Source organism: Phyllobates terribilis, unplaced genomic scaffold (assembly GCF_046119375.1).
Source record: "Phyllobates terribilis strain yellow unplaced genomic scaffold, ASM4611937v1 Scaffold_94__1_contigs__length_6153435, whole genome shotgun sequence".
NCBI classification, from domain to species: domain Eukaryota; kingdom Metazoa; phylum Chordata; class Amphibia; order Anura; family Dendrobatidae; genus Phyllobates; species Phyllobates terribilis.
Window position 1 is genome coordinate 3474096 of NW_027362854.1, and position 26616 is coordinate 3500711.

General features: G+C 44.5%; 15 non-coding genes and 1 pseudogene across 15 annotated transcripts; all 16 read left to right on the forward strand.

Annotated features, from left to right (window-relative positions):
- The first annotated feature begins 903 nt into the window (after positions 1-903).
- On the forward strand, positions 904-1094 carry LOC141198392 (U2 spliceosomal RNA). The gene has a single exon (XR_012270343.1). It is a non-coding gene; the product is annotated as a U2 spliceosomal RNA (small nuclear RNA).
- A 1115-nt stretch (positions 1095-2209) lies between these two features.
- Positions 2210-2400, forward strand: LOC141198393 (U2 spliceosomal RNA). The gene has a single exon (XR_012270344.1). It is a non-coding gene; the product is annotated as a U2 spliceosomal RNA (small nuclear RNA).
- A 1115-nt stretch (positions 2401-3515) lies between these two features.
- On the forward strand, positions 3516-3706 carry LOC141198394 (U2 spliceosomal RNA). The gene has a single exon (XR_012270345.1). It is a non-coding gene; the product is annotated as a U2 spliceosomal RNA (small nuclear RNA).
- Positions 3707-4821: 1115 nt separating this feature from the next.
- On the forward strand, positions 4822-5012 carry LOC141198395 (U2 spliceosomal RNA). The gene has a single exon (XR_012270346.1). It is a non-coding gene; the product is annotated as a U2 spliceosomal RNA (small nuclear RNA).
- A 1115-nt stretch (positions 5013-6127) lies between these two features.
- On the forward strand, positions 6128-6318 carry LOC141198396 (U2 spliceosomal RNA). Its single transcript, XR_012270347.1, has one exon. It is a non-coding gene; the product is annotated as a U2 spliceosomal RNA (small nuclear RNA).
- Positions 6319-7433: 1115 nt separating this feature from the next.
- On the forward strand, positions 7434-7624 carry LOC141198513 (U2 spliceosomal RNA). The gene has a single exon (XR_012270460.1). It is a non-coding gene; the product is annotated as a U2 spliceosomal RNA (small nuclear RNA).
- A 1115-nt stretch (positions 7625-8739) lies between these two features.
- On the forward strand, positions 8740-8930 carry LOC141198397 (U2 spliceosomal RNA). The gene has a single exon (XR_012270348.1). It is a non-coding gene; the product is annotated as a U2 spliceosomal RNA (small nuclear RNA).
- A 1115-nt stretch (positions 8931-10045) lies between these two features.
- Positions 10046-10236, forward strand: LOC141198399 (U2 spliceosomal RNA). Its single transcript, XR_012270350.1, has one exon. It is a non-coding gene; the product is annotated as a U2 spliceosomal RNA (small nuclear RNA).
- Positions 10237-11351: 1115 nt separating this feature from the next.
- LOC141198400 (U2 spliceosomal RNA) lies at positions 11352-11542 on the forward strand. The gene has a single exon (XR_012270351.1). It is a non-coding gene; the product is annotated as a U2 spliceosomal RNA (small nuclear RNA).
- Positions 11543-12657: 1115 nt separating this feature from the next.
- Positions 12658-12848, forward strand: LOC141198401 (U2 spliceosomal RNA). Its single transcript, XR_012270352.1, has one exon. It is a non-coding gene; the product is annotated as a U2 spliceosomal RNA (small nuclear RNA).
- Positions 12849-13963: 1115 nt separating this feature from the next.
- On the forward strand, positions 13964-14154 carry LOC141198402 (U2 spliceosomal RNA). The gene has a single exon (XR_012270353.1). It is a non-coding gene; the product is annotated as a U2 spliceosomal RNA (small nuclear RNA).
- Positions 14155-15269: 1115 nt separating this feature from the next.
- On the forward strand, positions 15270-15460 carry LOC141198403 (U2 spliceosomal RNA). Its single transcript, XR_012270354.1, has one exon. It is a non-coding gene; the product is annotated as a U2 spliceosomal RNA (small nuclear RNA).
- A 1115-nt stretch (positions 15461-16575) lies between these two features.
- LOC141198500 (U2 spliceosomal RNA) lies at positions 16576-16766 on the forward strand. The gene has a single exon (XR_012270448.1). It is a non-coding gene; the product is annotated as a U2 spliceosomal RNA (small nuclear RNA).
- A 1115-nt stretch (positions 16767-17881) lies between these two features.
- On the forward strand, positions 17882-18072 carry LOC141198501 (U2 spliceosomal RNA). Its single transcript, XR_012270449.1, has one exon. It is a non-coding gene; the product is annotated as a U2 spliceosomal RNA (small nuclear RNA).
- A 1115-nt stretch (positions 18073-19187) lies between these two features.
- LOC141198503 (U2 spliceosomal RNA) lies at positions 19188-19378 on the forward strand. The gene has a single exon (XR_012270451.1). It is a non-coding gene; the product is annotated as a U2 spliceosomal RNA (small nuclear RNA).
- Positions 19379-25484: 6106 nt separating this feature from the next.
- LOC141197932 (U2 spliceosomal RNA) lies at positions 25485-25689 on the forward strand (annotated as a pseudogene).
- The last annotated feature ends 927 nt before the right edge of the window (positions 25690-26616 follow it).

A 26616-nucleotide genomic window follows, 5' to 3' on the forward strand; every position in this document is an offset into this window, starting at 1 on the left:
CTATCTTTCTAGCTCTCCCTTTTTACTTCCTTTTGGATAAACAGACATATTAGGCAAGCATTTTGGAGCTTTCACCTAAATAACTACAGGTGGTGAGATAAGCTGCACAATATAATTGACCTTTCAGTATATTGTTGCACACACACCATCTATTTAGCAAATGCCCTTGTTATCAACAGCTGCCTTTTAAACTCACCTGAGCTAACAGGTATGTGCGCTGGTTACTCTGCTGCGCTTAAAATTTCTTTTTTGGTTTGCTACAATGCCTTTTCTGAAACGTTGTCTCCTTCTGCTGGAACACTGACTTCTTTCATTTAATGCCTGCAGACTATAAAAGAGAACCCAACCCAAAAAGTTTGGTTGATTAGTCTGTGGCATTCTGTTAAACTGTTGCTTATGGCGGTCTCTGTGAGCTTCTCAGCGACATTCAGCCAGCCAGGTATCCTGCCTGCAGTAGATGGAATGTGGCAATGGAACGCTGGCTGCGCGTGTCATAATAGGCTCTGAGCCTTTATATACCTGTGCACAGCAGCAGCCACCTTCAGTCTGCTGCTGGACAGCCAGCAGCAGCAGCAGCAGGAGAGGTATGTAATCAGGAGCCCTCCTGCTAAGGGTAGACAGCTGCTCGTTCCACCCCACCCCCCGCCTTAATTGGTTCTCCTCCCTTCCAACGGTGTTGAGGCGGGTGGGAACAGCAGGGGGTGAAGGTGCTGTGTTTAAAGAGGTGGAGTTATGCAGATCTAAAACGCGTGGATTGCAGCAGCAGCAAGCCGAAAAGTGCAGGCATGTAAGGGATCTAGAGGTTGACAACATGTCTTCTTAACGGGAGTCCAGGAGCTCATCTCCACAAATGGACTTTTCAGGATCCTTGGGTGGCTCCGTAGTTTGAAACCAATTCTGGTTATCGCTTCTCGGCCTTTTGGCTAAGATCAAGTGTAGTATCTGTTCTTATCAGTTTAATATCTGATACGTCCCCTATCTGGGGACCATATATTAAATGGATTTTTAGAACAGGGAGATGGAAAAAGAGCTTGCTCTGTCCACTCCACGCATTGACCTGGTATTGCAGTATCTCCAGGACCGGTGCACCCCTTCTTTAATGCAGTTTCTAAAATCAGAAAGAATTGAATTCAATGTTTTTTGTTCATTTTGCTTGTTTGTCGGATTTGGGGATGGACTCTTTGGCTTTGCTTTTCTTCTCCTCATTGGATTTTTCATGTTCAAAGTTGCAGAAGCCAGATTACAAGCTCATTTTGGTTCAACTTCAGCAACTGTGCATTGCATTGCCATGTAATGTGATGCAATGCTATCTTTCTAGCTCTCCCTTTTTACTTCCTTTTGGATAAACAGACATATTAGGCAAGCATTTTGGAGCTTTCACCTAAATAACTACAGGTGGTGAGATAAGCTGCACAATATAATTGACCTTTCAGTATATTGTTGCACACACACCATCTATTTAGCAAATGCCCTTGTTATCAACAGCAGCCTTTTAAACTCACCTGAGCTAACAGGTATGTGCGCTGGTTACTCTGCTGCGCTTAAAATTTCTTTTTTGGTTTGCTACAATGCCTTTTCTGAAACGTTGTCTCCCTCTGCTGGAACACTGACTTCTTTCATTTAATGCCTGCAGACTATAAAAGAGAACCCAACCCAAAAAGTTTGGTTGATTAGTCTGTGGCATTCTGTTAAACTGTTGCTTATGGCGGTCTCTGTGAGCTTCTCAGCGACATTCAGCCAGCCAGGTATCCTGCCTGCAGTAGATGGAATGTGGCAATGGAACGCTGGCTGCGCGTGTCATAATAGGCTCTGAGCCTTTATATACCTGTGCACAGCAGCAGCCACCTTCAGTCTGCTGCTGGACAGCCAGCAGCAGCAGCAGCAGGAGAGGTATGTAATCAGGAGCCCTCCTGCTAAGGGTAGACAGCTGCTCGTTCCACCCCACCCCCCGCCTTAATTGGTTCTCCTCCCTTCCAACGGTGTTGAGGCGGGTGGGAACAGCAGGGGGTGAAGGTGCTGTGTTTAAAGAGGTGGAGTTATGCAGATCTAAAACGCGTGGATTGCAGCAGCAGCAAGCCGAAAAGTGCAGGCATGTAAGGGATCTAGAGGTTGACAACATGTCTTCTTAACGGGAGTCCAGGAGCTCATCTCCACAAATGGACTTTTCAGGATCCTTGGGTGGCTCCGTAGTTTGAAACCAATTCTGGTTATCGCTTCTCGGCCTTTTGGCTAAGATCAAGTGTAGTATCTGTTCTTATCAGTTTAATATCTGATACGTCCCCTATCTGGGGACCATATATTAAATGGATTTTTAGAACAGGGAGATGGAAAAAGAGCTTGCTCTGTCCACTCCACGCATTGACCTGGTATTGCAGTATCTCCAGGACCGGTGCACCCCTTCTTTAATGCAGTTTCTAAAATCAGAAAGAATTGAATTCAATGTTTTTTGTTCATTTTGCTTGTTTGTCGGATTTGGGGATGGACTCTTTGGCTTTGCTTTTCTTCTCCTCATTGGATTTCTCATGTTCAAAGTTGCAGAAGCCAGATTACAAGCTCATTTTGGTTCAACTTCAGCAACTGTGCATTGCATTGCCATGTAATGTGATGCAATGCTATCTTTCTAGCTCTCCCTTTTTACTTCCTTTTGGATAAACAGACATATTAGGCAAGCATTTTGGAGCTTTCACCTAAATAACTACAGGTGGTGAGATAAGCTGCACAATATAATTGACCTTTCAGTATATTGTTGCACACACACCATCTATTTAGCAAATGCCCTTGTTATCAACAGCAGCCTTTTAAACTCACCTGAGCTAACAGGTATGTGCGCTGGTTACTCTGCTGCGCTTAAAATTTCTTTTTTGGTTTGCTACAATGCCTTTTCTGAAACGTTGTCTCCTTCTGCTGGAACACTGACTTCTTTCATTTAATGCCTGCAGATTATAAAAGAGAACCCAACCCAAAAAGTTTGGTTGATTAGTCTGTGGCATTCTGTTAAACTGTTGCTTATGGCGGTCTCTGTGAGCTTCTCAGCGACATTCAGCCAGCCAGGTATCCTGCCTGCAGTAGATGGAATGTGGCAATGGAACGCTGGCTGCGCGTGTCATAATAGGCTCTGAGCCTTTATATACCTGTGCACAGCAGCAGCCACCTTCAGTCTGCTGCTGGACAGCCAGCAGCAGCAGCAGCAGGAGAGGTATGTAATCAGGAGCCCTCCTGCTAAGGGTAGACAGCTGCTCGTTCCACCCCACCCCCCGCCTTAATTGGTTCTCCTCCCTTCCAACGGTGTTGAGGCGGGTGGGAACAGCAGGGGGTGAAGGTGCTGTGTTTAAAGAGGTGGAGTTATGCAGATCTAAAACGCGTGGATTGCAGCAGCAGCAAGCCGAAAAGTGCAGGCATGTAAGGGATCTAGAGGTTGACAACATGTCTTCTTAACGGGAGTCCAGGAGCTCATCTCCACAAATGGACTTTTCAGGATCCTTGGGTGGCTCCGTAGTTTGAAACCAATTCTGGTTATCGCTTCTCGGCCTTTTGGCTAAGATCAAGTGTAGTATCTGTTCTTATCAGTTTAATATCTGATACGTCCCCTATCTGGGGACCATATATTAAATGGATTTTTAGAACAGGGAGATGGAAAAAGAGCTTGCTCTGTCCACTCCACGCATTGACCTGGTATTGCAGTATCTCCAGGACCGGTGCACCCCTTCTTTAATGCAGTTTCTAAAATCAGAAAGAATTGAATTCAATGTTTTTTGTTCATTTTGCTTGTTTGTCGGATTTGGGGATGGACTCTTTGGCTTTGCTTTTCTTCTCCTCATTGGATTTTTCATGTTCAAAGTTGCAGAAGCCAGATTACAAGCTCATTTTGGTTCAACCTCCGCAACTGTGCATTGCATTGCCATGTAATGTGATGCAATGCTATCTTTCTAGCTCTCCCTTTTTACTTCCTTTTGGATAAACAGACATATTAGGCAAGCATTTTGGAGCTTTCACCTAAATAACTACAGGTGGTGAGATAAGCTGCACAATATAATTGACCTTTCAGTATATTGTTGCACACACACCATCTATTTAGCAAATGCCCTTGTTATCAACAGCTGCCTTTTAAACTCACCTGAGCTAACAGGTATGTGCGCTGGTTACTCTGCTGCGCTTAAAATTTCTTTTTTGGTTTGCTACAATGCCTTTTCTGAAACGTTGTCTCCTTCTGCTGGAACACTGACTTCTTTCATTTAATGCCTGCAGACTATAAAAGAGAACCCAACCCAAAAAGTTTGGTTGATTAGTCTGTGGCATTCTGTTAAACTGTTGCTTATGGCGGTCTCTGTGAGCTTCTCAGCGACATTCAGCCAGCCAGGTATCCTGCCTGCAGTAGATGGAATGTGGCAATGGAACGCTGGCTGCGCGTGTCATAATAGGCTCTGAGCCTTTATATACCTGTGCACAGCAGCAGCCACCTTCAGTCTGCTGCTGGACAGCCAGCAGCAGCAGCAGCAGGAGAGGTATGTAATCAGGAGCCCTCCTGCTAAGGGTAGACAGCTGCTCGTTCCACCCCACCCCCCGCCTTAATTGGTTCTCCTCCCTTCCAACGGTGTTGAGGCGGGTGGGAACAGCAGGGGGTGAAGGTGCTGTGTTTAAAGAGGTGGAGTTATGCAGATCTAAAACGCGTGGATTGCAGCAGCAGCAAGCCGAAAAGTGCAGGCATGTAAGGGATCTAGAGGTTGACAACATGTCTTCTTAACGGGAGTCCAGGAGCTCATCTCCACAAATGGACTTTTCAGGATCCTTGGGTGGCTCCGTAGTTTGAAACCAATTCTGGTTATCGCTTCTCGGCCTTTTGGCTAAGATCAAGTGTAGTATCTGTTCTTATCAGTTTAATATCTGATACGTCCCCTATCTGGGGACCATATATTAAATGGATTTTTAGAACAGGGAGATGGAAAAAGAGCTTGCTCTGTCCACTCCACGCATTGACCTGGTATTGCAGTATCTCCAGGACCGGTGCACCCCTTCTTTAATGCAGTTTCTAAAATCAGAAAGAATTGAATTCAATGTTTTTTGTTCATTTTGCTTGTTTGTCGGATTTGGGGATGGACTCTTTGGCTTTGCTTTTCTTCTCCTCATTGGATTTTTCATGTTCAAAGTTGCAGAAGCCAGATTACAAGCTCATTTTGGTTCAACTTCAGCAACTGTGCATTGCATTGCCATGTAATGTGATGCAATGCTATCTTTCTAGCTCTCCCTTTTTACTTCCTTTTGGATAAACAGACATATTAGGCAAGCATTTTGGAGCTTTCACCTAAATAACTACAGGTGGTGAGATAAGCTGCACAATATAATTGACCTTTCAGTATATTGTTGCACACACACCATCTATTTAGCAAATGCCCTTGTTATCAACAGCAGCCTTTTAAACTCACCTGAGCTAACAGGTATGTGCGCTGGTTACTCTGCTGCGCTTAAAATTTCTTTTTTGGTTTGCTACAATGCCTTTTCTGAAACGTTGTCTCCTTCTGCTGGAACACTGACTTCTTTCATTTAATGCCTGCAGACTATAAAAGAGAACCCAACCCAAAAAGTTTGGTTGATTAGTCTGTGGCATTCTGTTAAACTGTTGCTTATGGCGGTCTCTGTGAGCTTCTCAGCGACATTCAGCCAGCCAGGTATCCTGCCTGCAGTAGATGGAATGTGGCAATGGAACGCTGGCTGCGCGTGTCATAATAGGCTCTGAGCCTTTATATACCTGTGCACAGCAGCAGCCACCTTCAGTCTGCTGCTGGACAGCCAGCAGCAGCAGCAGCAGGAGAGGTATGTAATCAGGAGCCCTCCTGCTAAGGGTAGACAGCTGCTCGTTCCACCCCACCCCCCGCCTTAATTGGTTCTCCTCCCTTCCAACGGTGTTGAGGCGGGTGGGAACAGCAGGGGGTGAAGGTGCTGTGTTTAAAGAGGTGGAGTTATGCAGATCTAAAACGCGTGGATTGCAGCAGCAGCAAGCCGAAAAGTGCAGGCATGTAAGGGATCTAGAGGTTGACAACATGTCTTCTTAACGGGAGTCCAGGAGCTCATCTCCACAAATGGACTTTTCAGGATCCTTGGGTGGCTCCGTAGTTTGAAACCAATTCTGGTTATCGCTTCTCGGCCTTTTGGCTAAGATCAAGTGTAGTATCTGTTCTTATCAGTTTAATATCTGATACGTCCCCTATCTGGGGACCATATATTAAATGGATTTTTAGAACAGGGAGATGGAAAAAGAGCTTGCTCTGTCCACTCCACGCATTGACCTGGTATTGCAGTATCTCCAGGACCGGTGCACCCCTTCTTTAATGCAGTTTCTAAAATCAGAAAGAATTGAATTCAATGTTTTTTGTTCATTTTGCTTGTTTGTCGGATTTGGGGATGGACTCTTTGGCTTTGCTTTTCTTCTCCTCATTGGATTTTTCATGTTCAAAGTTGCAGAAGCCAGATTACAAGCTCATTTTGGTTCAACTTCAGCAACTGTGCATTGCATTGCCATGTAATGTGATGCAATGCTATCTTTCTAGCTCTCCCTTTTTACTTCCTTTTGGATAAACAGACATATTAGGCAAGCATTTTGGAGCTTTCACCTAAATAACTACAGGTGGTGAGATAAGCTGCACAATATAATTGACCTTTCAGTATATTGTTGCACACACACCATCTATTTAGCAAATGCCCTTGTTATCAACAGCAGCCTTTTAAACTCACCTGAGCTAACAGGTATGTTCGCTGGTTACTCTGCTGCGCTTAAAATTTCTTTTTTGGTTTGCTACAATGCCTTTTCTGAAACGTTGTCTCCTTCTGCTGGAACACTGACTTCTTTCATTTAATGCCTGCAGACTATAAAAGAGAACCCAACCCAAAAAGTTTGGTTGATTAGTCTGTGGCATTCTGTTAAACTGTTGCTTATGGCGGTCTCTGTGAGCTTCTCAGCGACATTCAGCCAGCCAGGTATCCTGCCTGCAGTAGATGGAATGTGGCAATGGAACGCTGGCTGCGCGTGTCATAATAGGCTCTGAGCCTTTATATACCTGTGCACAGCAGCAGCCACCTTCAGTCTGCTGCTGGACAGCCAGCAGCAGCAGCAGCAGGAGAGGTATGTAATCAGGAGCCCTCCTGCTAAGGGTAGACAGCTGCTCGTTCCACCCCACCCCCCGCCTTAATTGGTTCTCCTCCCTTCCAACGGTGTTGAGGCGGGTGGGAACAGCAGGGGGTGAAGGTGCTGTGTTTAAAGAGGTGGAGTTATGCAGATCTAAAACGCGTGGATTGCAGCAGCAGCAAGCCGAAAAGTGCAGGCATGTAAGGGATCTAGAGGTTGACAACATGTCTTCTTAACGGGAGTCCAGGAGCTCATCTCCACAAATGGACTTTTCAGGATCCTTGGGTGGCTCCGTAGTTTGAAACCAATTCTGGTTATCGCTTCTCGGCCTTTTGGCTAAGATCAAGTGTAGTATCTGTTCTTATCAGTTTAATATCTGATACGTCCCCTATCTGTGGACCATATATTAAATGGATTTTTAGAACAGGGAGATGGAAAAAGAGCTTGCTCTGTCCACTCCACGCATTGACCTGGTATTGCAGTATCTCCAGGACCGGTGCACCCCTTCTTTAATGCAGTTTCTAAAATCAGAAAGAATTGAATTCAATGTTTTTTGTTCATTTTGCTTGTTTGTCGGATTTGGGGATGGACTCTTTGGCTTTGCTTTTCTTCTCCTCATTGGATTTTTCATGTTCAAAGTTGCAGAAGCCAGATTACAAGCTCATTTTGGTTCAACTTCAGCAACTGTGCATTGCATTGCCATGTAATGTGATGCAATGCTATCTTTCTAGCTCTCCCTTTTTACTTCCTTTTGGATAAACAGACATATTAGGCAAGCATTTTGGAGCTTTCACCTAAATAACTACAGGTGGTGAGATAAGCTGCACAATATAATTGACCTTTCAGTATATTGTTGCACACACACCATCTATTTAGCAAATGCCCTTGTTATCAACAGCAGCCTTTTAAACTCACCTGAGCTAACAGGTATGTGCGCTGGTTACTCTGCTGCGCTTAAAATTTCTTTTTTGGTTTGCTACAATGCCTTTTCTGAAACGTTGTCTCCTTCTGCTGGAACACTGACTTCTTTCATTTAATGCCTGCAGACTATAAAAGAGAACCCAACCCAAAAAGTTTGGTTGATTAGTCTGTGGCATTCTGTTAAACTGTTGCTTATGGCGGTCTCTGTGAGCTTCTCAGCGACATTCAGCCAGCCAGGTATCCTGCCTGCAGTAGATGGAATGTGGCAATGGAACGCTGGCTGCGCGTGTCATAATAGGCTCTGAGCCTTTATATACCTGTGCACAGCAGCAGCCACCTTCAGTCTGCTGCTGGACAGCCAGCAGCAGCAGCAGCAGGAGAGGTATGTAATCAGGAGCCCTCCTGCTAAGGGTAGACAGCTGCTCGTTCCACCCCACCCCCCGCCTTAATTGGTTCTCCTCCCTTCCAACGGTGTTGAGGCGGGTGGGAACAGCAGGGGGTGAAGGTGCTGTGTTTAAAGAGGTGGAGTTATGCAGATCTAAAACGCGTGGATTGCAGCAGCAGCAAGCCGAAAAGTGCAGGCATGTAAGGGATCTAGAGGTTGACAACATGTCTTCTTAACGGGAGTCCAGGAGCTCATCTCCACAAATGGACTTTTCAGGATCCTTGGGTGGCTCCGTAGTTTGAAACCAATTCTGGTTATCGCTTCTCGGCCTTTTGGCTAAGATCAAGTGTAGTATCTGTTCTTATCAGTTTAATATCTGATACGTCCCCTATCTGGGGACCATATATTAAATGGATTTTTAGAACAGGGAGATGGAAAAAGAGCTTGCTCTGTCCACTCCACGCATTGACCTGGTATTGCAGTATCTCCAGGACCGGTGCACCCCTTCTTTAATGCAGTTTCTAAAATCAGAAAGAATTGAATTCAAAGTTTTTTGTTCATTTTGCTTGTTTGTCGGATTTGGGGATGGACTCTTTGGCTTTGCTTTTCTTCTCCTCATTGGATTTTTCATGTTCAAAGTTGCAGAAGCCAGATTACAAGCTCATTTTGGTTCAACTTCAGCAACTGTGCATTGCATTGCCATGTAATGTGATGCAATGCTATCTTTCTAGCTCTCCCTTTTTACTTCCTTTTGGATAAACAGACATATTAGGCAAGCATTTTGGAGCTTTCACCTAAATAACTACAGGTGGTGAGATAAGCTGCACAATATAATTGACCTTTCAGTATATTGTTGCACACACACCATCTATTTAGCAAATGCCCTTGTTATCAACAGCAGCCTTTTAAACTCACCTGAGCTAACAGGTATGTGCGCTGGTTACTCTGCTGCGCTTAAAATTTCTTTTTTGGTTTGCTACAATGCCTTTTCTGAAACGTTGTCTCCTTCTGCTGGAACACTGACTTCTTTCATTTAATGCCTGCAGACTATAAAAGAGAACCCAACCCAAAAAGTTTGGTTGATTAGTCTGTGGCATTCTGTTAAACTGTTGCTTATGGCGGTCTCTGTGAGCTTCTCAGCGACATTCAGCCAGCCAGGTATCCTGCCTGCAGTAGATGGAATGTGGCAATGGAACGCTGGCTGCGCGTGTCATAATAGGCTCTGAGCCTTTATATACCTGTGCACAGCAGCAGCCACCTTCAGTCTGCTGCTGGACAGCCAGCAGCAGCAGCAGCAGGAGAGGTATGTAATCAGGAGCCCTCCTGCTAAGGGTAGACAGCTGCTCGTTCCACCCCACCCCCCGCCTTAATTGGTTCTCCTCCCTTCCAACGGTGTTGAGGCGGGTGGGAACAGCAGGGGGTGAAGGTGCTGTGTTTAAAGAGGTGGAGTTATGCAGATCTAAAACGCGTGGATTGCAGCAGCAGCAAGCCGAAAAGTGCAGGCATGTAAGGGATCTAGAGGTTGACAACATGTCTTCTTAACGGGAGTCCAGGAGCTCATCTCCACAAATGGACTTTTCAGGATCCTTGGGTGGCTCCGTAGTTTGAAACCAATTCTGGTTATCGCTTCTCGGCCTTTTGGCTAAGATCAAGTGTAGTATCTGTTCTTATCAGTTTAATATCTGATACGTCCCCTATCTGGGGACCATATATTAAATGGATTTTTAGAACAGGGAGATGGAAAAAGAGCTTGCTCTGTCCACTCCACGCATTGACCTGGTATTGCAGTATCTCCAGGACCGGTGCACCCCTTCTTTAATGCAGTTTCTAAAATCAGAAAGAATTGAATTCAATGTTTTTTGTTCATTTTGCTTGTTTGTTGGATTTGGGGATGGACTCTTTGGCTTTGCTTTTCTTCTCCTCATTGGATTTTTCATGTTCAAAGTTGCAGAAGCCAGATTACAAGCTCATTTTGGTTCAACTTCAGCAACTGTGCATTGCATTGCCATGTAATGTGATGCAATGCTATCTTTCTAGCTCTCCCTTTTTACTTCCTTTTGGATAAACAGACATATTAGGCAAGCATTTTGGAGCTTTCACCTAAATAACTACAGGTGGTGAGATAAGCTGCACAATATAATTGACCTTTCAGTATATTGTTGCACACACACCATCTATTTAGCAAATGCCCTTGTTATCAACAGCAGCCTTTTAAACTCACCTGAGCTAACAGGTATGTGCGCTGGTTACTCTGCTGCGCTTAAAATTTCTTTTTTGGTTTGCTACAATGCCTTTTCTGAAACGTTGTCTCCTTCTGCTGGAACACTGACTTCTTTCATTTAATGCCTGCAGACTATAAAAGAGAACCCAACCCAAAAAGTTTGGTTGATTAGTCTGTGGCATTCTGTTAAACTGTTGCTTATGGCGGTCTCTGTGAGCTTCTCAGCGACATTCAGCCAGCCAGGTATCCTGCCTGCAGTAGATGGAATGTGGCAATGGAACGCTGGCTGTGCGTGTCATAATAGGCTCTGAGCCTTTATATACCTGTGCACAGCAGCAGCCACCTTCAGTCTGCTGCTGGACAGCCAGCAGCAGCAGCAGCAGGAGAGGTATGTAATCAGGAGCCCTCCTGCTAAGGGTAGACAGCTGCTCGTTCCACCCCACCCCCCGCCTTAATTGGTTCTCCTCCCTTCCAACGGTGTTGAGGCGGGTGGGAACAGCAGGGGGTGAAGGTGCTGTGTTTAAAGAGGTGGAGTTATGCAGATCTAAAACGCGTGGATTGCAGCAGCAGCAAGCCGAAAAGTGCAGGCATGTAAGGGATCTAGAGGTTGACAACATGTCCTCTTAACGGGAGTCCAGGAGCTCATCTCCACAAATGGACTTTTCAGGATCCTTGGGTGGCTCCGTAGTTTGAAACCAATTCTGGTTATCGCTTCTCGGCCTTTTGGCTAAGATCAAGTGTAGTATCTGTTCTTATCAGTTTAATATCTGATACGTCCCCTATCTGGGGACCATATATTAAATGGATTTTTAGAACAGGGAGATGGAAAAAGAGCTTGCTCTGTCCACTCCACGCATTGACCTGGTATTGCAGTATCTCCAGGACCGGTGCACCCCTTCTTTAATGCAGTTTCTAAAATCAGAAAGAATTGAATTCAATGTTTTTTGTTCATTTTGCTTGTTTGTCGGATTTGGGGATGGACTCTTTGGCTTTGCTTTTCTTCTCCTCATTGGATTTTTCATGTTCAAAGTTGCAGAAGCCAGATTACAAGCTCATTTTGGTTCAACTTCAGCAACTGTGCATTGCATTGCCATGTAATGTGATGCAATGCTATCTTTCTAGCTCTCCCTTTTTACTTCCTTTTGGATAAACAGACATATTAGGCAAGCATTTTGGAGCTTTCACCTAAATAACTACAGGTGGTGAGATAAGCTGCACAATATAATTGACCTTTCAGTATATTGTTGCACACACACCATCTATTTAGCAAATGCCCTTGTTATCAACAGCAGCCTTTTAAACTCACCTGAGCTAACAGGTATGTGCGCTGGTTACTCTGCTGCGCTTAAAATTTCTTTTTTGGTTTGCTACAATGCCTTTTCTGAAACGTTGTCTCCTTCTGCTGGAACACTGACTTCTTTCATTTAATGCCTGCAGACTATAAAAGAGAACCCAACCCAAAAAGTTTGGTTGATTAGTCTGTGGCATTCTGTTAAACTGTTGCTTATGGCGGTCTCTGTGAGCTTCTCAGCGACATTCAGCCAGCCAGGTATCCTGCCTGCAGTAGATGGAATGTGGCAATGGAACGCTGGCTGCGCGTGTCATAATAGGCTCTGAGCCTTTATATACCTGTGCACAGCAGCAGCCACCTTCAGTCTGCTGCTGGACAGCCAGCAGCAGCAGCAGCAGGAGAGGTATGTAATCAGGAGCCCTCCTGCTAAGGGTAGACAGCTGCTCGTTCCACCCCACCCCCCGCCTTAATTGGTTCTCCTCCCTTCCAACGGTGTTGAGGCGGGTGGGAACAGCAGGGGGTGAAGGTGCTGTGTTTAAAGAGGTGGAGTTATGCAGATCTAAAACGCGTGGATTGCAGCAGCAGCAAGCCGAAAAGTGCAGGCATGTAAGGGATCTAGAGGTTGACAACATGTCTTCTTAACGGGAGTCCAGGAGCTCATCTCCACAAATGGACTTTTCAGGATCCTTGGGTGGCTCCGTAGTTTGAAACCAATTCTGGTTATCGCTTCTCGGCCTTTTGGCTAAGATCAAGTGTAGTATCTGTTCTTATCAGTTTAATATCTGATACGTCCCCTATCTGGGGACCATATATTAAATGGATTTTTAGAACAGGGAGATGGAAAAAGAGCTTGCTCTGTCCACTCCACGCATTGACCTGGTATTGCAGTATCTCCAGGACCGGTGCACCCCTTCTTTAATGCAGTTTCTAAAATCAGAAAGAATTGAATTCAATGTTTTTTGTTCATTTTGCTTGTTTGTCGGATTTGGGGATGGACTCTTTGGCTTTGCTTTTCTTCTCCTCATTGGATTTTTCATGTTCAAAGTTGCAGAAGCCAGATTACAAGCTCATTTTGGTTCAACTTCAGCAACTGTGCATTGCATTGCCATGTAATGTGATGCAATGCTATCTTTCTAGCTCTCCCTTTTTACTTCCTTTTGGATAAACAGACATATTAGGCAAGCATTTTGGAGCTTTCACCTAAATAACTACAGGTGGTGAGATAAGCTGCACAATATAATTGACCTTTCAGTATATTGTTGCACACACACCATCTATTTAGCAAATGCCCTTGTTATCAACAGCAGCCTTTTAAACTCACCTGAGCTAACAGGTATGTGCGCTGGTTACTCTGCTGCGCTTAAAATTTCTTTTTTGGTTTGCTACAATGCCTTTTCTGAAACGTTGTCTCCTTCTGCTGGAACACTGACTTCTTTCATTTAATGCCTGCAGACTATAAAAGAGAACCCAACCCAAAAAGTTTGGTTGATTAGTCTGTGGCATTCTGTTAAACTGTTGCTTATGGCGGTCTCTGTGAGCTTCTCAGCGACATTCAGCCAGCCAGGTATCCTGCCTGCAGTAGATGGAATGTGGCAATGGAACGCTGGCTGCGCGTGTCATAATAGGCTCTGAGCCTTTATATACCTGTGCACAGCAGCAGCCACCTTCAGTCTGCTGCTGGACAGCCAGCAGCAGCAGCAGCAGGAGAGGTATGTAATCAGGAGCCCTCCTGCTAAGGGTAGACAGCTGCTCGTTCCACCCCACCCCCCGCCTTAATTGGTTCTCCTCCCTTCCAACGGTGTTGAGGCGGGTGGGAACAGCAGGGGGTGAAGGTGCTGTGTTTAAAGAGGTGGAGTTATGCAGATCTAAAACGCGTGGATTGCAGCAGCAGCAAGCCGAAAAGTGCAGGCATGTAAGGGATCTAGAGGTTGACAACATGTCTTCTTAACGGGAGTCCAGGAGCTCATCTCCACAAATGGACTTTTCAGGATCCTTGGGTGGCTCCGTAGTTTGAAACCAATTCTGGTTATCGCTTCTCGGCCTTTTGGCTAAGATCAAGTGTAGTATCTGTTCTTATCAGTTTAATATCTGATACGTCCCCTATCTGGGGACCATATATTAAATGGATTTTTAGAACAGGGAGATGGAAAAAGAGCTTGCTCTGTCCACTCCACGCATTGACCTGGTATTGCAGTATCTCCAGGACCGGTGCACCCCTTCTTTAATGCAGTTTCTAAAATCAGAAAGAATTGAATTCAATGTTTTTTGTTCATTTTGCTTGTTTGTCGGATTTGGGGATGGACTCTTTGGCTTTGCTTTTCTTCTCCTCATTGGATTTTTCATGTTCAAAGTTGCAGAAGCCAGATTACAAGCTCATTTTGGTTCAACTTCAGCAACTGTGCATTGCATTGCCATGTAATGTGATGCAATGCTATCTTTCTAGCTCTCCCTTTTTACTTCCTTTTGGATAAACAGACATATTAGGCAAGCATTTTGGAGCTTTCACCTAAATAACTACAGGTGGTGAGATAAGCTGCACAATATAATTGACCTTTCAGTATATTGTTGCACACACACCATCTATTTAGCAAATGCCCTTGTTATCAACAGCAGCCTTTTAAACTCACCTGAGCTAACAGGTATGTGCGCTGGTTACTCTGCTGCGCTTAAAATTTCTTTTTTGGTTTGCTACAATGCCTTTTCTGAAACGTTGTCTCCTTCTGCTGGAACACTGACTTCTTTCATTTAATGCCTGCAGACTATAAAAGAGAACCCAACCCAAAAAGTTTGGTTGATTAGTCTGTGGCATTCTGTTAAACTGTTGCTTATGGCGGTCTCTGTGAGCTTCTCAGCGACATTCAGCCAGCCAGGTATCCTGCCTGCAGTAGATGGAATGTGGCAATGGAACGCTGGCTGCGCGTGTCATAATAGGCTCTGAGCCTTTATATACCTGTGCACAGCAGCAGCCACCTTCAGTCTGCTGCTGGACAGCCAGCAGCAGCAGCAGCAGGAGAGGTATGTAATCAGGAGCCCTCCTGCTAAGGGTAGACAGCTGCTCGTTCCACCCCACCCCCCGCCTTAATTGGTTCTCCTCCCTTCCAACGGTGTTGAGGCGGGTGGGAACAGCAGGGGGTGAAGGTGCTGTGTTTAAAGAGGTGGAGTTATGCAGATCTAAAACGCGTGGATTGCAGCAGCAGCAAGCCGAAAAGTGCAGGCATGTAAGGGATCTAGAGGTTGACAACATGTCTTCTTAACGGGAGTCCAGGAGCTCATCTCCACAAATGGACTTTTCAGGATCCTTGGGTGGCTCCGTAGTTTGAAACCAATTCTGGTTATCGCTTCTCGGCCTTTTGGCTAAGATCAAGTGTAGTATCTGTTCTTATCAGTTTAATATCTGATACGTCCCCTATCTGGGGACCATATATTAAATGGATTTTTAGAACAGGGAGATGGAAAAAGAGCTTGCTCTGTCCACTCCACGCATTGACCTGGTATTGCAGTATCTCCAGGACCGGTGCACCCCTTCTTTAATGCAGTTTCTAAAATCAGAAAGAATTGAATTCAATGTTTTTTGTTCATTTTGCTTGTTTGTCGGATTTTGGGATGGACTCTTTGGCTTTGCTTTTCTTCTCCTCATTGGATTTTTCATGTTCAAAGTTGCAGAAGCCAGATTACAAGCTCATTTTGGTTCAACTTCAGCAACTGTGCATTGCATTGCCATGTAATGTGATGCAATGCTATCTTTCTAGCTCTCCCTTTTTACTTCCTTTTGGATAAACAGACATATTAGGCAAGCATTTTGGAGCTTTCACCTAAATAACTACAGGTGGTGAGATAAGCTGCACAATATAATTGACCTTTCAGTATATTGTTGCACACACACCATCTATTTAGCAAATGCCCTTGTTATCAACAGCAGCCTTTTAAACTCACCTGAGCTAACAGGTATGTGCGCTGGTTACTCTGCTGCGCTTAAAATTTCTTTTTTGGTTTGCTACAATGCCTTTTCTGAAACGTTGTCTCCTTCTGCTGGAACACTGACTTCTTTCATTTAATGCCTGCAGACTATAAAAGAGAACCCAACCCAAAAAGTTTGGTTGATTAGTCTGTGGCATTCTGTTAAACTGTTGCTTATGGCGGTCTCTGTGAGCTTCTCAGCGACATTCAGCCAGCCAGGTATCCTGCCTGCAGTAGATGGAATGTGGCAATGGAACGCTGGCTGCGTGTGTCATAATAGGCTCTGAGCCTTTATATACCTGTGCACAGCAGCAGCCACCTTCAGTCTGCTGCTGGACAGCCAGCAGCAGCAGCAGCAGGAGAGGTATGTAATCAGGAGCCCTCCTGCTAAGGGTAGACAGCTGCTCGTTCCACCCCACCCCCCGCCTTAATTGGTTCTCCTCCCTTCCAACGGTGTTGAGGCGGGTGGGAACAGCAGGGGGTGAAGGTGCTGTGTTTAAAGAGGTGGAGTTATGCAGATCTAAAACGCGTGGATTGCAGCAGCAGCAAGCCGAAAAGTGCAGGCATGTAAGGGATCTAGAGGTTGACAACATGTCTTCTTAACGGGAGTCCAGGAGCTCATCTCCACAAATGGACTTTTCAGGATCCTTGGGTGGCTCCGTAGTTTGAAACCAATTCTGGTTATCGCTTCTCGGCCTTTTGGTTAAGATCAAGTGTAGTATCTGTTCTTATCAGTTTAATATCTGATACGTCCCCTATCTGGGGACCATATATTAAATGGATTTTTAGAACAGGGAGATGGAAAAAGAGCTTGCTCTGTCCACTCCACGCATTGACCTGGTATTGCAGTATCTCCAGGACCGGTGCACCCCTTCTTTAATGCAGTTTCTAAAATCAGAAAGAATTGAATTCAATGTTTTTTGTTCATTTTGCTTGTTTGTCGGATTTTGGGATGGACTCTTTGGCTTTGCTTTTCTTCTCCTCATTGGATTTTTCATGTTCAAAGTTGCAGAAGCCAGATTACAAGCTCATTTTGGTTCAACTTCAGCAACTGTGCATTGCATTGCCATGTAATGTGATGCAATGCTATCTTTCTAGCTCTCCCTTTTTACTTCCTTTTGGATAAACAGACATATTAGGCAAGCATTTTGGAGCTTTCACCTAAATAACTACAGGTGGTGAGATAAGCTGCACAATATAATTGACCTTTCAGTATATTGTTGCACACACACCATCTATTTAGCAAATGCCCTTGTTATCAACAGCAGCCTTTTAAACTCACCTGAGCTAACAGGTATGTGCGCTGGTTACTCTGCTGCGCTTAAAATTTCTTTTTTGGTTTGCTACAATGCCTTTTCTGAAACGTTGTCTCCTTCTGCTGGAACACTGACTTCTTTCATTTAATGCCTGCAGACTATAAAAGAGAACCCAACCCAAAAAGTTTGGTTGATTAGTCTGTGGCATTCTGTTAAACTGTTGCTTATGGCGGTCTCTGTGAGCTTCTCAGCGACATTCAGCCAGCCAGGTATCCTGCCTGCAGTAGATGGAATGTGGCAATGGAACGCTGGCTGCGTGTGTCATAATAGGCTCTGAGCCTTTATATACCTGTGCACAGCAGCAGCCACCTTCAGTCTGCTGCTGGACAGCCAGCAGCAGCAGCAGCAGGAGAGGTATGTAATCAGGAGCCCTCCTGCTAAGGGTAGACAGCTGCTCGTTCCACCCCACCCCCCGCCTTAATTGGTTCTCCTCCCTTCCAACGGTGTTGAGGCGGGTGGGAACAGCAGGGGGTGAAGGTGCTGTGTTTAAAGAGGTGGAGTTATGCAGATCTAAAACGCGTGGATTGCAGCAGCAGCAAGCCGAAAAGTGCAGGCATGTAAGGGATCTAGAGGTTGACAACATGTCTTCTTAACGGGAGTCCAGGAGCTCATCTCCACAAATGGACTTTTCAGGATCCTTGGGTGGCTCCGTAGTTTGAAACCAATTCTGGTTATCGCTTCTCGGCCTTTTGGTTAAGATCAAGTGTAGTATCTGTTCTTATCAGTTTAATATCTGATACGTCCCCTATCTGGGGACCATATATTAAATGGATTTTTAGAACAGGGAGATGGAAAAAGAGCTTGCTCTGTCCACTCCACGCATTGACCTGGTATTGCAGTATCTCCAGGACCGGTGCACCCCTTCTTTAATGCAGTTTCTAAAATCAGAAAGAATTGAATTCAATGTTTTTTGTTCATTTTGCTTGTTTGTCGGATTTTGGGATGGACTCTTTGGCTTTGCTTTTCTTCTCCTCATTGGATTTTTCATGTTCAAAGTTGCAGAAGCCAGATTACAAGCTCATTTTGGTTCAACTTCAGCAACTGTGCATTGCATTGCCATGTAATGTGATGCAATGCTATCTTTCTAGCTCTCCCTTTTTACTTCCTTTTGGATAAACAGACATATTAGGCAAGCATTTTGGAGCTTTCACCTAAATAACTACAGGTGGTGAGATAAGCTGCACAATATAATTGACCTTTCAGTATATTGTTGCACACACACCATCTATTTAGCAAATGCCCTTGTTATCAACAGCAGCCTTTTAAACTCACCTGAGCTAACAGGTATGTGCGCTGGTTACTCTGCTGCGCTTAAAATTTCTTTTTTGGTTTGCTACAATGCCTTTTCTGAAACGTTGTCTCCTTCTGCTGGAACACTGACTTCTTTCATTTAATGCCTGCAGACTATAAAAGAGAACCCAACCCAAAAAGTTTGGTTGATTAGTCTGTGGCATTCTGTTAAACTGTTGCTTATGGCGGTCTCTGTGAGCTTCTCAGCGACATTCAGCCAGCCAGGTATCCTGCCTGCAGTAGATGGAATGTGGCAATGGAACGCTGGCTGCGCGTGTCATAATAGGCTCTGAGCCTTTATATACCTGTGCACAGCAGCAGCCACCTTCAGTCTGCTGCTGGACAGCCAGCAGCAGCAGCAGCAGGAGAGGTATGTAATCAGGAGCCCTCCTGCTAAGGGTAGACAGCTGCTCGTTCCACCCCACCCCCCGCCTTAATTGGTTCTCCTCCCTTCCAACGGTGTTGAGGCGGGTGGGAACAGCAGGGGGTGAAGGTGCTGTGTTTAAAGAGGTGGAGTTATGCAGATCTAAAACGCGTGGATTGCAGCAGCAGCAAGCCGAAAAGTGCAGGCATGTAAGGGATCTAGAGGTTGACAACATGTCTTCTTAACGGGAGTCCAGGAGCTCATCTCCACAAATGGACTTTTCAGGATCCTTGGGTGGCTCCGTAGTTTGAAACCAATTCTGGTTATCGCTTCTCGGCCTTTTGGTTAAGATCAAGTGTAGTATCTGTTCTTATCAGTTTAATATCTGATACGTCCCCTATCTGGGGACCATATATTAAATGGATTTTTAGAACAGGGAGATGGAAAAAGAGCTTGCTCTGTCCACTCCACGCATTGACCTGGTATTGCAGTATCTCCAGGACCGGTGCACCCCTTCTTTAATGCAGTTTCTAAAATCAGAAAGAATTGAATTCAATGTTTTTTGTTCATTTTGCTTGTTTGTCGGATTTTGGGATGGACTCTTTGGCTTTGCTTTTCTTCTCCTCATTGGATTTTTCATGTTCAAAGTTGCAGAAGCCAGATTACAAGCTCATTTTGGTTCAACTTCAGCAACTGTGCATTGCATTGCCATGTAATGTGATGCAATGCTATCTTTCTAGCTCTCCCTTTTTACTTCCTTTTGGATAAACAGACATATTAGGCAAGCATTTTGGAGCTTTCACCTAAATAACTACAGGTGGTGAGATAAGCTGCACAATATAATTGACCTTTCAGTATATTGTTGCACACACACCATCTATTTAGCAAATGCCCTTGTTATCAACAGCAGCCTTTTAAACTCACCTGAGCTAACAGGTATGTGCGCTGGTTACTCTGCTGCGCTTAAAATTTCTTTTTTGGTTTGCTACAATGCCTTTTCTGAAACGTTGTCTCCTTCTGCTGGAACACTGACTTCTTTCATTTAATGCCTGCAGACTATAAAAGAGAACCCAACCCAAAAAGTTTGGTTGATTAGTCTGTGGCATTCTGTTAAACTGTTGCTTATGGCGGTCTCTGTGAGCTTCTCAGCGACATTCAGCCAGCCAGGTATCCTGCCTGCAGTAGATGGAATGTGGCAATGGAACGCTGGCTGCGCGTGTCATAATAGGCTCTGAGCCTTTATATACCTGTGCACAGCAGCAGCCACCTTCAGTCTGCTGCTGGACAGCCAGCAGCAGCAGCAGCAGGAGAGGTATGTAATCAGGAGCCCTCCTGCTAAGGGTAGACAGCTGCTCGTTCCACCCCACCCCCCGCCTTAATTGGTTCTCCTCCCTTCCAACGGTGTTGAGGCGGGTGGGAACAGCAGGGGGTGAAGGTGCTGTGTTTAAAGAGGTGGAGTTATGCAGATCTAAAACGCGTGGATTGCAGCAGCAGCAAGCCGAAAAGTGCAGGCATGTAAGGGATCTAGAGGTTGACAACATGTCTTCTTAACGGGAGTCCAGGAGCTCATCTCCACAAATGGACTTTTCAGGATCCTTGGGTGGCTCCGTAGTTTGAAACCAATTCTGGTTATCGCTTCTCGGCCTTTTGGCTCAGACCTAGTGTTTGGACAAGAGGTTCCTTGTGTACTAGCCCTCGGCCTTCCAGCATCGCCACTTCGGTGGCTTAAGCTGGATGCTGCTATAGGGGGAGAGTGAGGAGGAAACGAGAAGGCGATTCCTGAAGCGACCATGGGTGTCAAGCTTCGCTTTGCTGGGACCGGGGATCCCCGGGTCAAGAATGCTTTCCGTATCGAGGTCTCTGAGGAGAAGAAGGACCATTTCTCGTTGTCATACCTGGTCAACGCCATTTTCTATGAAATCCTGAAGATCCAGAAGTCGGAGATCATCTGTTTGCAGGAGTTCAGAAGGGAGCATAGGTACGTCTTGGTGCTTTCTTCTATGGCGGCTTGCCAAAACCTTTTCAAAACTCTTCAAGTCCTTTCAGAGCACCCTCAGCTGGATGGACTTATCTTCACTGTACTCTACTCTAAGGGGGATATCCCGGTGGTAATATTCATGCACAACCCCTTTATCTCCCGGGATGATATCACTGCATTCCTGAGAAGACACTGCATTTTTGTGCAATTCTCCCATAAAATCTTAAATGGAGAAGGGCTGTGGACTGGGAAGTATAAATACTTTGTGAGGTTTGGGATAGACCCTCATGGTCCTGGAGGTATTCACTATCCTCCCCTGAACTTTACAATTGGAAGAGACTCTGGATATCTGTTTTTTCCCGAGGCGCCATTGTTCTGCAGGAGATGCAACATGTTCGGGCATATCCAGGATTTCTGCAAGCAATTGCCAAACTGTAGAAAGTGCAACAAGTACGGTCATCTGGCGAAGGATTGTTCCAACCCGGTGGTATGTGATGCCTGCGGGGAGGAAGGACATGTGATTCGGGATTGTAAGGCTAAAGTCAAGCCTAGGTCCTTCTCCGAAGTGACCAAAGGTAAGCCTACTGTCCCTGCTGTTACCCCACAGGTGACTACTGCAGAGATCAATGCTGAGACGGAGCCCCCTGAGGTTGAAGATCTGGTGGGTGAGGCCCAGAACCTGTTGGACCCTCCGGCCCCTGCTGGGCCAGGTATGGAGATCTCCGAGTTGGATGTGGACCTCCCTCATCAGTCCGAAATATGTGGTGAGGGTGACATGGATGTGTCTCTAGCTCGAACCCCTGCATTGTCCTGGGGTGCTACAGACGAAGAGGTGGCCAGGGATGGTGGCCAAGGAGACTTTACTTCTGGGAGGTCTTTTGATGATGATGATACTCCTGAACTGGCCAATAAAAAACCCAGACGAGAGTACTCACCTGCCAGCGGAGGGTGCGACAGTCCTGCAAGTGACCGCATTTACCCGCAGGATGTCTTCTCCCCTGATGCTCCTTACCTTGGCATCCCTGAGAGCATCAACACCTTTGGGGTGCTTTCCCAGTCTGATGATAATGGATGAGTATGGTGTGATCAACATTGAGTCATGTATTTCTTTTCATTAATTAATGTCTTGCCAATCTGGTTGGGATGTAGTGTCCCTAAATGTAAGGCAGATCAGATCTAAAATCAGAAGAACAACTGTTCTGGACTACCTGAAACATTTAGGTGCTGATGTTTTTTGCCTTCAGGAGTGTGGGATTCAGGATGCTCCTTGTGACAAAGACTGGCCTTACGGACAGCATATCTGGTCAGGGTCTAATCATAATAAAAATGATGGGGTGGGGATATTAGTTGGGAATAAAGAAATCTCTATTGATAGTTATATTGTGGTGGAGGTGGGCCGATGTTTAATTGCATTTTTGAGTTATAGAGGGTGGCGGGTCAGAATTATTAATTTATATTGCCCTACAGGGAAGGAAGAGCGGCTTGCTCTTCTTGAAAAATTAAGTTTTTTTCTTCCAGGGAAATCTCCCACTATTTTTGTTGGGGACGTTAATTGTGTCACAGAAGGAAAGTGTGACATAACAGGAAAGAAATTGTCCCATTTAATTTGTGATTTTTCCTTTTTAGATGCAGCAGTTGTTGTTCTTGGCATGCCACCACCGCCGACATACCATGCTGACCGTGGTGAGATTCATTCCAGAATTGATTTAATGTTATTTTCTAAAAATATGGTATGTTTGGATTTTTCTCAACAAAAGGTACCTTTTTCGGACCATGAATGTTTGAGAGGCGTGTTTTGTGCGAATGGTGACCAAGTGTATGGCGGTGGGGTATGGAAGTTGAATGCAAGGCTGTTAGAGGATGATGAGGTGATGAATGAGTTTAATGTAAAGTATGAAAGATGGAGAATGCGTAAGAAGGATTTTGTGTGTGTTCTTGACTGGTGGGACTGGGTGAAAGTGCAATTTAAAACTTTCTTCAAAAAGTGGGGCTATAGAAAAGCTGCCAGATATAGGAATAGGTTTAATGACCTTAATAGACGGATTGACTGGTTGAGAAAGTGTGTTGCAAGTGGTTTGGAGATGTCTGATCAACTTACTGAGGCTAAGAATGAATTGAAGCGTGTGTTGGATGAGAAAGGAAAGGAAATTATATATCGTACTAAAATTGAGCACCTGGAGAAAAATGAGAAGTGTACGAGGTTCTTTTTTAAAAAAATGAATGGTAGGAAGACTGATATGAATGAAGTTGTGAATGAAAGTGGAACCAACTGTATGGGTGAGGATGTGCTGAAAGAAGTGAATAGGTTTTATAGCAAGTTGTATGATGAGAAATGGATTGACTCTGGGCTTGTGTCATATGTTCTGAATGGTGTGGAGAAAAAACTTGATTCTGAGGAGCGTGATCTGTTGTGTGAGGATGTAGTTCTGGATGAAGTGAAGAATGTGGTGTGGAGTGCTAAAAAGAGTAAGACTCCTGGGAAAGATGGTATACCTGTAGAGCTGTATGTGAAAGCATGGGAAGTTTTGGGAACAGATTTGACTGAGGTATGTAAGTATATGTGGGTGAATGGTAGGTTGTGTGAATCAATGAAAGAAGGAGTGGTTGTGCTTGTGTATAAAAAGGGTGAGAGGAAACGTTTGGAAAACTGGAGACCAATAACACTGCTGAATTCGGATTATAAGGTCTACAGTAAGTTACTGGCAAATCGTATGCGTGAAGTGATTGGTAGTGTTGTGGAGGAGGACCAAGTATGTGCAGTGCCTGGAAGAAGTATGAGTGATAACTTGTTATTGTTGAGAGATATGATTGGGGATTGCAAGGATAGAAAGCAGAAATGTATGACTTTAGCTATTGATTTTGAGAAGGCGTTTGACAGGGTTTCGCATGTGTTTTTGTTTAAAGTACTGGAAAGAATGGGGTTTCCTAGAGAATTTGTGAATTGTGTAAAATCATTGTATGATTGTGTGTCAAGTGAGTTCTTGGTTAATGGGTGGCTGTGTGACAAAGTGAAGATTAGGTCAGGAGTAAGGCAGGGGTGTCCTATGTCCCCCGTCTTATTTGTATGTGTAATAGAACCATTGTTATGTTTGATTAGACGGGATAAAATGATGAGAGGTTTGTTGGTGCCTGGTAGTGGTGGTAAGCATGTGAAAGTGTTAGGTTATATGGATGATGTTGTGGTTGTGAGTGAAAGTATGGCTTCTTTGAGTAGAATTAAATTGCTTTTGGATTTTTTTGTTGGTGCGTCTGGTTTTAGGGTAAATTGGAATAAATGTAGTTTTAAATGTTTTGGAGATAGTAGTATTCGTATGGATGGTGTAAAGTGTGAAGAGGGTGCAATCAAGATTTTGGGCGTATTATTTAATGATGACTTAAAAGGGAATGAAAGTTGGGAAGAGTGTGGTATGCGGGTTGAACGTAAATTGAATTTTTGGCGAATGAGAGAATTGACTCTGCGTGGTAAGGTGTTAATTATCAAAGCAGTGATTCTCCCTATCCTGCTTTATGTGGCGACTGTTTTTCCTTCTCCTTACAGGAAAATTAAGAGAATAGAGAAGTTGGTATTCACATTCCTGTGGTGTAGTAAGATGGAGAAGTTGAAGCGGGAGAGCCTTTTTAAGGCTTGTCAGCATGGTGGGCTGGCCTTTCCCAATATTGAAGTTTTTTTAGGCCTTAATTATATTAAGACTGTGGTTATTTTGCTGGGTAAAGGCAATAAAGGTGCTTTTATGGCTAATTATTCTGCTGGATGGATGTTGTATGGGTTATGCTGGAGGAAGAGAGATGCGAGTGTGCCTGTGGCCTTTAAGTGTCCTGTTTGGTATGAGGTGATTGAGAAATTTGTGAGAAAGCATGATTTGTTGAGTGTGGGAATGAATGATTTTAGAATGACCAAGAATGTGGTGAAAAGAATGAGTGCAAATGAGGTAGAGTGTAATATTGTTGGGCTGAGAGGGAATGAGGTTTCAGATGCATGGAAGAAGTTAGATACGTATGGGATGTCAAACAAACAGAAGGATGTTGTGTGGATGACTTTACATAATATTTTACCTGTGAGAGAAGTGCAGAAGAAAAGAGAGTTGATAAGAACAGATGTGTGTCCGAGAGTGGGATGTGGTGGTTGTGAGACTGTCAGGCATGTTATGTGGGATTGTGAGTACGCGTACAGTGTGTGGAAGTGTGTAGGTGGATTGTGTAAGGGTTTAGCAGGCGTGAATTTTGTGGATTGGCGTGTGGCGATGTTTGGAATTGGTGCGTGTAGTCGGTCTAAAGATAGAATTTTATGGTTGATAATGGCTTGTGTGATGGAGAGTTTGTGGGATGCAAGGAACCTTGGACTTTTCAAAAGGAAATCTTTATCAGTGAATGAATGTGTTAGACTTATTCTTTCAAGACTATACCTGATATATAAGTTGGACAGCAGAGGCGGTGGTGGCACAGATGCCGAAGGGATTTGGAAATTTAAAAAGTGGCATTACCTTATCAAATACCAGTGATTTTTTTCTTTGTGATTCCTTGAAGTTTCTGCATTTGTGTTACGTAAAGGATGTTCCCTTGTGATTATATTTCGTCTTATACTACTGCTAAATAAATAGAACCATGATGATGAGAAGTTTTAAGTAGCAAATTTTGGAGAAATTCATACTGTTTGCTAAAAAACTAAACTGAATGGTTTAAAAAAAAAAAAAAAAAATCTGTTCTTATCAGTTTAATATCTGATACGTCCCCTATCTGGGGACCATATATTAAATGGATTTTTAGAACAGGGAGATGGAAAAAGAGCTTGCTCTGTCCACTCCACGCATTGACCTGGTATTGCAGTATCTCCAGGACCGGTGCACCCCTTCTTTAATGCAGTTTCTAAAATCAGAAAGAATTGAATTCAATGTTTTTTGTTCATTTTGCTTGTTTGTCGGATTTTGGGATGGACTCTTTGGCTTTGCTTTTCTTCTCCTCATTGGATTTTTCATGTTCAAAGTTGCAGAAGCCAGATTACAAGCTCATTTTGGTTCAACTTCAGCAACTGTGCATTGCATTGCCATGTAATGTCATGCAATGCTATCTTTCTAGCTCTCCCTTTTTACTTCCTTTTGGATAAACAGACATATTAGGCAAGCATTTTGGAGCTTTCACCTAAATAACTACAGGTGGTGAGATAAGCTGCACAATATAATTGACCTTTCAGTATATTGTTGCACACACACCATCTATTTAGCAAATGCCCTTGTTATCAACAGCAGCCTTTTAAACTCACCTGAGCTAACAGGTATGTGCGCTGGTTACTCTGCTGCGCTTAAAATTTCTTTTTTGGTTTGCTACAATGCCTTTTCTGAAACGTTGTCTCCTTCTGCTGGAACACTGACTTCTTTCATTTAATGCCTGCAGACTATAAAAGAGAACCCAACCCAAAAAGTTTGGTTGATTAGTCTGTGGCATTCTGTTAAACTGTTGCTTATGGCGGTCTCTGTGAGCTTCTCAGCGACATTCAGCCAGCCAGGTATCCTGCCTGCAGTAGATGGAATGTGGCAATGGAACGCTGGCTGCGCGTGTCATAATAGGCTCTGAGCCTTTATATACCTGTGCACAGCAGCAGCCACCTTCAGTCTGCTGCTGGACAGCCAGCAGCAGCAGCAGCAGGAGAGGTATGTAATCAGGAGCCCTCCTGCTAAGGGTAGACAGCTGCTCGCTCCACCCCACCCCCCGCCTTAATTGGTTCTCCTCCCTTCCAACGGTGTTGAGGCGGGTGGGAACAGCAGGGGGTGAAGGTGCTGTG